This window comes from Gopherus flavomarginatus, chromosome 3 (genome assembly GCF_025201925.1).
Source record: "Gopherus flavomarginatus isolate rGopFla2 chromosome 3, rGopFla2.mat.asm, whole genome shotgun sequence".
In the NCBI taxonomy this organism is placed as follows: Eukaryota; Metazoa; Chordata; order Testudines; family Testudinidae; genus Gopherus; species Gopherus flavomarginatus.
This window is the reverse complement of record NC_066619.1, coordinates 138,776,250-138,785,752: the sequence shown is the minus strand read 5'-3', so window position 1 is coordinate 138,785,752 and position 9,503 is coordinate 138,776,250. Positions and strand designations below refer to the sequence as shown.

Below are 9,503 nucleotides of genomic sequence, written 5' to 3'. Positions count from 1 at the left end.
TTTTTGAGCAAATGTAGGGCTGGCCAGAAAGGCATATTCCCACTGGGTATTCCCTGAGAGAAAAAATTGTCCCCACAGAGTCTTTCATGCCAGAAGTCAAACTCTCTGGGCTGGTATTCAGAGCTGTGAATCCTGAAATCAAAGTTGAAGCCCTTGTAGAATTGTGGGGTCCTTTCATTGCCAGCTAATTATTCTGGGATTTCCAAAGCTTCCTCTTGCTCTCTTCAATGACATGGTAGCCTGTCTCTTGCCTGCTAGCTGTTGTGACTCGCACAAGAGGGCATGTTTGATCCCAAAGCAAGGCCCTCCCTTAGGCTCAGTCTGAATAGAGGTCAATGTAGCACTGCATGAGACAGGTCAATTTTATTTTGCTTTGTATAACTCTGTTTTCTCCTGGATCTGATATTTAACTAAAAAAAGAAGAATGTCTCTGGGTGCCACATGGAGAAGCAAGATGGGCCTAGGGCTGCTAAAGAAGCAAGAGTAGCAAATTTTCTGCCCTCTTTTTCTTGACTAGTTTCTCTTCTGCATCAAACTTGCCCTTTTTTCCCATGAGCCTGGCTAGCTCAGTTGGTAGAGCATCAGACTTTTAATCCGACAGTCCAGGGTTCAAATTCCTGGTCAGGTGAAAAGGGAGCATTTCCCCATATGGTACTCCTCCAACAACTGAAAAAGGCATCTCCTCAGGATGTTATTTCACAACAGTCATTTTTCCTCCAGGGCTTGGTCTTTCCTAGAAAGGGCCATGTACTGCCTAGGATGGAAGGGGCAATTTCCTCACATGGCCACTGGCCTCTCAGTCTGGATTAAGAAAGGCCTCTGGAAGTTGATTTTTAATAGCTGCCTTAGTGGAAAGTTGCCTGTTGGATAAACTCCCAGACTGACAATTACAGGGCCGCCCAGAGGATTCAGGGGACCTGGGGCAAAGCAATTTCAGGGGCCCCTTCCATAAAAAAAAATACGTTGCAATACTATAGTAACATGTATTTGGAAGTGTAAAAAATAACTCGTGAAATACATTCAAAAATTAATTTGTAATAATTTGAAAATACACTAAATGCATTATTTAAAAACATAAAATGCTTTAATGGTATGTAAACATTTGCAATTACATGATGGGCTGTTGCTGGGTGATGGTGATTGTTGATGCCAATGGGCTGTCGCTGCCTGGGGGTGGTGCTGCTGTTGCCCTGGGCTGTGTGGGGAGCTGGGCTCGGGGTTGGGGGGTGCCTGGCTCACAGGGGCTGGGCTCAGGGCTGTGGGGAGATGGGGTCGGGGGGTGTCATGGTATAATTCCCCACTCTGAACCTTAGCATCCAAAAGATGGGGTACCAGCATGAATTCCTCTAAGCTCAATTACCAGCTTAGTACTTGTAGCGCTGCCACCAAGCAGGAATTCCAGTGCCTGGTACACTCTGGTCCCCCCAAAACCTTGCCTGGGAATCCCCAAGACCCAGTCCCTCTGGATCTTAACACAAGGAAAGTAAACCCTTTCCCTCACCATTGCCTCTCCCAGGCTTCCCCTCCCTGGGTTACCCTGGAAGATCACTGTGATTCAAACTCCTTGAATCTTAAGCAGAGAGGAAAATGCACCTTTCCCCCTCCTTCTCTCTCCCCCTCCCAGACTCTCCCTGAGAGAGAAAGTAATCCTAACACAGAGAGAAAATTAACCTCTCTCTCCCCCTTCCCTCCTTTCTGCCCACCAATACCCTGGTGGATCCAGACCCAGTCCCCTGGGGTCTCACCAGAATAAAAAACAACAATCAGGTTCTTAAACAAGAAAAAAAAAGTAAAAATTATCTTTGTAAATTTAAAATGGAATAGGTACAGGGTCTTTCAGCTATGGACACTGGGAATACCCTCCCAGCCTTGGTATACAAGTACAAATTAAAATCCTTTCAGCAAAATGCAAATTTGAACTCCTTCCAGCCAAATACACATTTGCAAATAAAGAAAATAAGCATAAGCCTAACTAGCCTTATCACCTAGTACTTACTATTTTGAATCTATAAGAACCTGTATCAGGGAGATTGGAGAGAAACCTGGTTGCACATCTGGTGCCTCTGAGCCCCCAGAGTGAACAACAACCAAAAACTAACAGCACACACAAAAACTTCCCTCCCTCAAGATTTGAAAGTATCCTGTCCCCTCATTGGTCCTCTGGTCAGGTGACAGCCTGGCTCACTGATCTTGTTAACCCTTTACAGGCAAAAGAGAGATGAAGTACTTCTGTTCTATTAACTCTTACTTATCTGTTTATGACAGGGGGTGTCCGGCTCGGAGGGGCTGGGCTCGGAGCTGGGGGTCAGGGCCATGGGGAGGATGGGGTCAGGGGTGCCCAGCTCAGAGGGGCTGGGGTCAGGGGGGTGCCCGTCTCTAGCCCCTTACCATTCTGCTTACCCCCTCTCCCGGACAGCGCTGCAGCGGCATGGTGTTCCAGCAGGGCCTGAGTTCCTGCCGCTCGGCTGCAGCTTGCAGCCCCACCCCCTTGCCAGCTGAGACACCGGGTGATGGGGGGGGACATGGAAACAGGAGGAGGAGCCTCCGACATACTTGTGGGGGCCCCGGTGGGGCCCGGGGAAAATTGCCCCACTTGCTCTCCCTCGTGCAGCCCTGACTCTGGGAGCCCTTTTCGCTGCTGCTGCAGCCTGGGCTCGGCTCCAGGGGACTCCGCCTCCCTCCCTCCTTCTCCGGCTCCTCACACACTCTGGGAGCCCCTTTTGCCGTTGCCGCAACCCGGGCTCAGTAAGAGGGACTTCTGGAAGTCCATTGCTTCTTGTCCTATCCTCAGAGGTTAAGGAGAACAATTTTTCTCCCTCCTACCTGCTTGCAGTAACCTTTTATGTACTTGAAAACCGTTATGAATGAAGGATATCAAAAAAGTTACAAAACAATTAAGAATTTTAAAAGGAAGGATTGGTCCTTTAACATTGCTGACATATGTTTGCTGTATATGTATGTGCTTCAACTCTTCTCTGATCAAATCTCATCTCTGAACCCTAACATGCAGTATAGCCACAGTATAACAGCAGAACAAATGTGAACAAGAACAACTTCCAAAAGAAAAATGCTATAATGTTAGAATGAAGAGAGAGATTTTGGGTGGTCCCAAGAGGTTCTCAAGCCCTGAGTGTCCCTGAAGGAAAGTGCCCAGGTGACAATCCAGACAATCTTCCAAAGCATTTCCTGCTGCTTTTGCAAAAAAAAAAAAACAAAAAAAAAAAAACAAAAAACCCTCTCCTAAGCCACTTGAGGTGGGACTTTCATTCAGAGATTCCAACCTAGACTCATCAGCAAGTTGGGCATCTGGAGACATGTTTGGTTGCAATGATAGGAAATGGGATTCTCTGACCAGGAAGAAAGGCCCCGGCGGGGGGGGAAGGATAGTTTAGTGGTTTGAACATTGGCCCGTTAAACCTGGCATTGTGAGCTCAGTCCTTGAGGGGGGCCCTTTAGGGATCTGAGGCAAAAATCTGTTTAGGGATTGGTCCAGCTTTGAGTAGGGGGTTGGACTAGATGACCTCCTGAGGTTCCTTCCAACCCTGATATTCTATAACCTAGAGCTTAGGAGCATGAAAAAGAAGAGATAGCAATTATTTCCTTACAGAGAAGCAGTTCAGCCTCAGTGCTGGCAAGAGAATCCAAGTAGAATTAGAAAATTTTCAATTATAAGACAAACTCACAAAATAGTTTGGAAACCAAAATTTTTAGAAATACGATCTGAAATCTATTGATATTTTATACATCATGCGAAATGAGATGCAGTGGAATTTTAAAAGATGTTGCTACTATTTATGTGTGACAGGATATTTATGGAAGTCAATTTTTTATTTATTGCTCTTATTTATGTATTTTACAAAGATATTTATTTATAAATAAAGTATTATTTTATACAAAATGGCAACCTATACTAGTAGTGGTTTGAATTAAATACCTGTTTAACCAAATAGTAAATAAATGAAGAACGAGAACAGAAAAAAACCTGTAATTGTCCAGCCTTAAAGCCCCAGTTCCACAGAGTACATATGCATGTGACTAACAAAGTCTATAACCCAGTCCACTGATGTTAGTGCTTCCAGTTGGGAACATATGTAAATACATTGATGAACCAGTGTCCCAGTTTGCAGTACTTCCATATTAAAAACAACAATTACTGAATGATCATTAGACTTTCCATTCTAACAAACCACGCACCACACCTGAACATGGCCCCCTTTTCTACTTCTCTCTTTCATCGGGTTACATTTCCTCCAGAAAACTTCTTGTTGTGGATGTGTAATGTAGGAGATGGTCATGTTGGAAGAGGCCAGATTGGTGCCCTCCTCCCTAGTAACCCAGATTGCAGGCACCCCTTAACAAACACCAATTACAGTAGTTTGTAATTAGCATGCCCAGATCCCATCAATCTGGTATGTGTGCGCTCACATACAAACTTGATTTGATTTTGGTGGGAAGAAGAGGGTATGTATCCAGAACCTGCCCACAATACATTTACAAGCACTGCTCCTCAATATTAAGCCTGTGCTCAAATGAACTTTTCTCAGGTTTGTGATCCCTCCCACCCCATCTCATTATCTGTATGTGCTCCCAGACTAACTTCATTCTTGGATGTACACCACAAACAAAATTTCATGTCAATTATGAGACTAGGAATAGGCCATTCAAATTAGGATTATCAATGTTCTCCCCTCCCTCAATCTCTGAAATTCAGGCCCCTGTTTGGCGGACTACATCAGTCAGTTACTAACCAGGAACAATACCGAATTCTTCTGAAAAAAGTCTTAAAAAAAAAAAAAGCTTGTTGGACTCCCTGCCTTTGTAGGCTGAACCCTCTGCATGCCTGCTCCCCATCAGGAGGAAGAGAAAGGACAAGGAAAAGAAAAAAAAGACTCCCTGGCTTTGCAGGCTCCCAAAAGAAAAAATGCGTCCTCTTAAAATCCTGAGCTCTGTGCTTCTGGCTCAAAATGATCCGACTCCTCTGCAACTATGTCAAGGCTGAATCCCCACTCTGGCAATTTGACCTTGGATTGGTAACGCTGCCACCACTTCTGGGCTCTCACAGGGGTTCTGAACTTGAGTGGTGGCAGCGTTACCAATCCAAGGTCAAACTTGCGGCCCATCGGCGGGCCCCCCGGCGGGCCTTGCGGCCCATCGGCGGGCCCCCCGGCGGGCCTTGCGGCCCATCGGCGGGCCCCCCGGCGGGCCTTGCGGCCCATCGGCGGGCCCCCCGGCGGGCCTTGCGGCCCATCGGCGGGCCCCCCGGCGGGCCTTGCGGCAGTTATAGCCAAACACTGAGTTGCTAAATTTTCCTATCAGCCATCGAAAGGGGAGGAGGTTGCATTTGGATTCTGGCAGCATTTACCAAGCCCAAGTCAGAGAGAAGTTGTAATCTTTCAGTGTAGTACAAGCCTGGAGTGGCAAATATTAATCTTTAAAATCCTTGCAGGCCGCCATCTTCTGAGCTCAGAGTGACAGAATGACTATTACCTGTCCTGAGCGCCTCAGCAAAAGCACACCCCCATTTACCACCACCTAATTATTATTGCAGTACTCTCGGAAACTAAGCAACACACAATATTAATATACGGCAGGAAGACTCACATGCAACACAATATGAATAAAGCACCTCTTTGTCACATCTCCCCCCTCCAAGACCAAACTCAGCGGGGCCACTTGCCATGAAAATGCATCAGCGCTTACCTGAACATGAACCACCTTCACGTTATCATCCTGAAGCTGGAGACTCCACCTCAGGAGCTTTACTTTGGCCTCTTTCATCTGCTGTAGCCACATTAGGGGCGAATGCTCAGTATACACAGTGAAGCGCCGCCCAAATAGATGGCTGCAGCTTTTTAAGGGCCCACACCATGGCCATACATTCCTTTTCTATGGGTGCAGAATCCTGCTTCCCAGGCAGCAGCTTTCCGCTCAGGTACACAATGGGATGTGTCAGTCCATTTCTGTCAACCTACGTTAGCATTGCACCCAGCCCTTTTTCTGAGGCATCTATGAACACCATAAAGGGCTTGTCAAAATCCAGGTTTACCAGCACCAGGCCCTTGACCAGAGAGCCTCCTTTAGAGCACCGACAGCCCTCTGGCACTGCTCGGTTCAGACCACCTTCAGTTCAGTAATTGGGGTGACTATGGAGCTAAAGTAGGGCACAAACCTCCGGTAGTATCCTGCCATCCCAACGAAAGCCTGGACCTGCTTTTTAGTCTGAGGAGCGGGCCAATATCTCATCACCTCCACCTGGGTCGGCACTGGCTTTAGACACTGCCCCCCACCTTGTGGCCCAGGTATGACACCTCCGACATCCCTGTCTTGCTCTTCCCAGACAGGCTTCAGCATCTCACTCCCTTACTGGGTCCCAAAGCCACACAGTTCAGCCAGATGGATGAGGTGGAAGCAGGGGACTATGAACTGTTCAAACAAGCCCTGCTGTGCGAGTTTGAACTGACCTCCGAGGCACACAGGAAAAGGTTCTGGAGTGTGCAGAAGACCCAGGGGATGACCTATCTGGAACTGGTCACGCGGATGGGGGAAAATACACCCACAAGTGGGTGTATGGGGCCGAGACCCAGACCAAGGAGGACGGGATTGAACTAATGGGGCTGGAGCGCCCTGTCCCGCTGACCTGAGGATGTGGTTTGTGGACAAGAGGCCGAAGGACCTGAGCCGCACAGGGCTGCTAGCTGATGAGTTTGTAGACAGCAGGTCGGGATATTGAATGGAATCCCAGGGAGACAGGCCCACATCGGTGCAGAAGGTGAATCACCCAGAGGCTTCCCTGAAGGAATTGTCAGATAAATCCCTCCCGAGAGGCACAGCCAATACCAGAGCTGACCGACCAGCCTCAGGGGACTAACAGGACCTGAGATATAATTACTCTGAGCAGAGGGGTCACAGATGGGCCTGGTACCAAAAGCTCAGGGACAGGATGAGCAAACCGAGCCCTCACAGGGTTAACTGGATGGGAGCCCAGCCGGAGGAGAGGTGAGCTCCCCAGGTGGGAGGGGCTGGCAGTTTAGCAATGGCCCAAGAGAGAGGAGTCTCCCAGGCCAGCTCCTCAGAGAGGCTCGATGCTCTGGATTCAAAGTTCTCAGTGTACAGGGTGGGTGTGGGGCAGCCCATGAGGAGCAAGTGCCTCATTTCCCTGGAGGTGGATGGAAAGCAGGTCACTGTGTTGTGGGACATGGGCGCTGAAGTGACGCTGGCCCGACCTGAGGTGGTGGGCCCAAACCGAGTGGTGCCCAACACCTACCTAACCCTGATGGGCATGTGTGGACCACCAATTAAGGTACCCATGGCAAGGGTACATCTGAAATGAGGGGCCAAGGAGAGGCCTAAAGAATGTGAAGATGCAACATCAGTTCCCAACTGAGGTGCTGATGGGGGGTGACCTGGCAGCCCTCAGAGCACCCTAGTCATCACCTGTTGCCGGAGCCAGCAAAGGACACTCTGCCCTGACGCTGGGGGCCATGCCCTGCCGGGGGCGCAGGTCCCTACCCTGGTGGGAAAGGAGTCACCAGGGACAGGACTTGGTGGGTCTGCGGCCTTGGAACCAGCCACGGAGAGGGAGCAGGTCCCCATCCCTTTCCCAGCCGCTGAATTCCAGACTGAGCTGCAGAAGGATCCCTTCTTCGAGAAGCTAAGGGAACTTGCTGGCCACAGCACAGCGAAACCCCTGGGGCAAGGCTGCTGGGAAAGATTCCTGTGCGAGTGTAACGATGCTGGTTCTAGCGGGACCCAACTGAGAGTGCCAGTTCAGGACAAATTGCTTAAAACAGGGCAGTTACAGCCCAAGGCTGGGGGTTTTCCACCTCTAAGGCAAACCAAACCAGCCTGACAGAGAGGACTTTGGTTTCACCCCACTGGCTAACCACAAGTCACACAAGCAATTCCCTTAGGCACTCTAGTTTCTCAGTATCATCACTAGTGCCACTTGTTATGGGGACAAATGGTTATGAAAACCAGCATCCCAGAAAAAAAGGTTCTCTTGACCCCAAAGGACCGAGCCCCACACTCATGTCAATATACAAATCAGATCTTACCCACAAATCATGGTGTTGCCAATCCTTTAGAATCTAAAGGGTTATTCATAATAGGAAAAAGATAGAGATGAGAGCTAGAATTGGTTAAATGGAATCAATTACATACAGAAAGGGCAAAGTTCTTGGTTCAGGCTTGTAGCAGTGATAGAATAAACTGCAGGTTCAAATCAAGTCTCTGGAGTACATCCACAGCTGGGATGGGTCATCATCCTTTGTTTAGAGATTCTGTTTGTAGCAAAGTCCCTCCGAAGATAAGAAGCAGGATTGAAGACAAGATGGAGACGAGACATCAGCCTTTTACAGTCTTTTCCGGGTGTAAGAACACCACTTTGTCCTTACCGTGGAAAATTACAGCAAAATGGAGTTTGGAGTCACATGGACAAGTTACTGAATCACAAGGCATATCTGCCTTCTCTCAGTGGGTCACTTATATAGCTGATGGTCCTTAATGGGCCATCAAGCAGGCTAGGCAGAGCTGACACCAACTTGTCTGTGGGGGTCACCCAGAAGCATAACAGAAGTTTGAAATACAGATAGTATAGAGCCAATATTCATAACTTCAACTACAAAAATGATACACATATACAGATACATGATACACATAACCAACAAACCATAACCTTGTCTTATATAAAGGGGGTCAAATAGGGTATCTAAGGTTTGGTTCCACTACAGGACTTTGGTTGCAACAATGATCTATACGGTCCCAGTTCATGTCAATAATGTCACAGGGAGAAGGGATTCCTGTACCGGGAATGGGCTCCCCAAGGGGAAGTGGAACCGTGGGGGATCAGGAGACAGCTAGTGGTCCCCCAGAAGTACTGCCACAGGCTACTGTACCTGGCCCATAATATCCCTCTCTCAGGACACCAGGGAATCCAGTGCACCAGGCAGAGGCTGCTACAGAACTTTTTACTGGTCCAGGATATTTGATGCCGTCCAGCAGTACTGCATGTCCTGCGACCCCTGCCCGAGGGTGGGGAAGACCTGGGACAGAGGGAAAGCAGCTTTGGGGCCCCAGCCCATCATAGAAGAGCTTTTCCAGAAAGTGGCCCCCTCAGCAAAGCAACCCGGACAGGGAAAGAATACAATCTGGTGGTGGTAGATTTCGCTACTCTCTATCCTAAGGCTGTGGCCTTGTCCTCTATTGAGGCAGATACTGTGGCAGATGCACTGATGACCGTTTTCAGCAGAGTGGGGTTCCCCAAGGAGGTCCTTACAGACCAGGGCTCCAATTTCATGTCAACTCTGCTCCAGTGCTTGTGGGAGAAGCGTGGGGTCTGATATAGCTGGACTTCAAGCATATCACCCTCAGTCCAACAGGCTGGTGAGGAGATTCAATGGGACGCTAATGATGATGCTGAAAACCTTTAGGAACCAGTACCCACAGGACTGGGACAAGTATTTACCCCACCTGCTGTTCACGTACTGGGAAGTGCCCCAGGAATC

At 48.6% G+C, this 9,503-nt stretch overlaps 1 non-coding gene across 1 annotated transcript; it reads left to right on the top strand.

Moving 5' to 3' along the window:
• Nucleotides 1–555: 555 nt before the first annotated feature.
• TRNAK-UUU (transfer RNA lysine (anticodon UUU)) lies at nt 556–628 on the top strand. Its single transcript has one exon. It is a non-coding gene; the product is annotated as a tRNA-Lys (tRNA).
• Nucleotides 629–9,503: the final 8,875 nt, after the last annotated feature.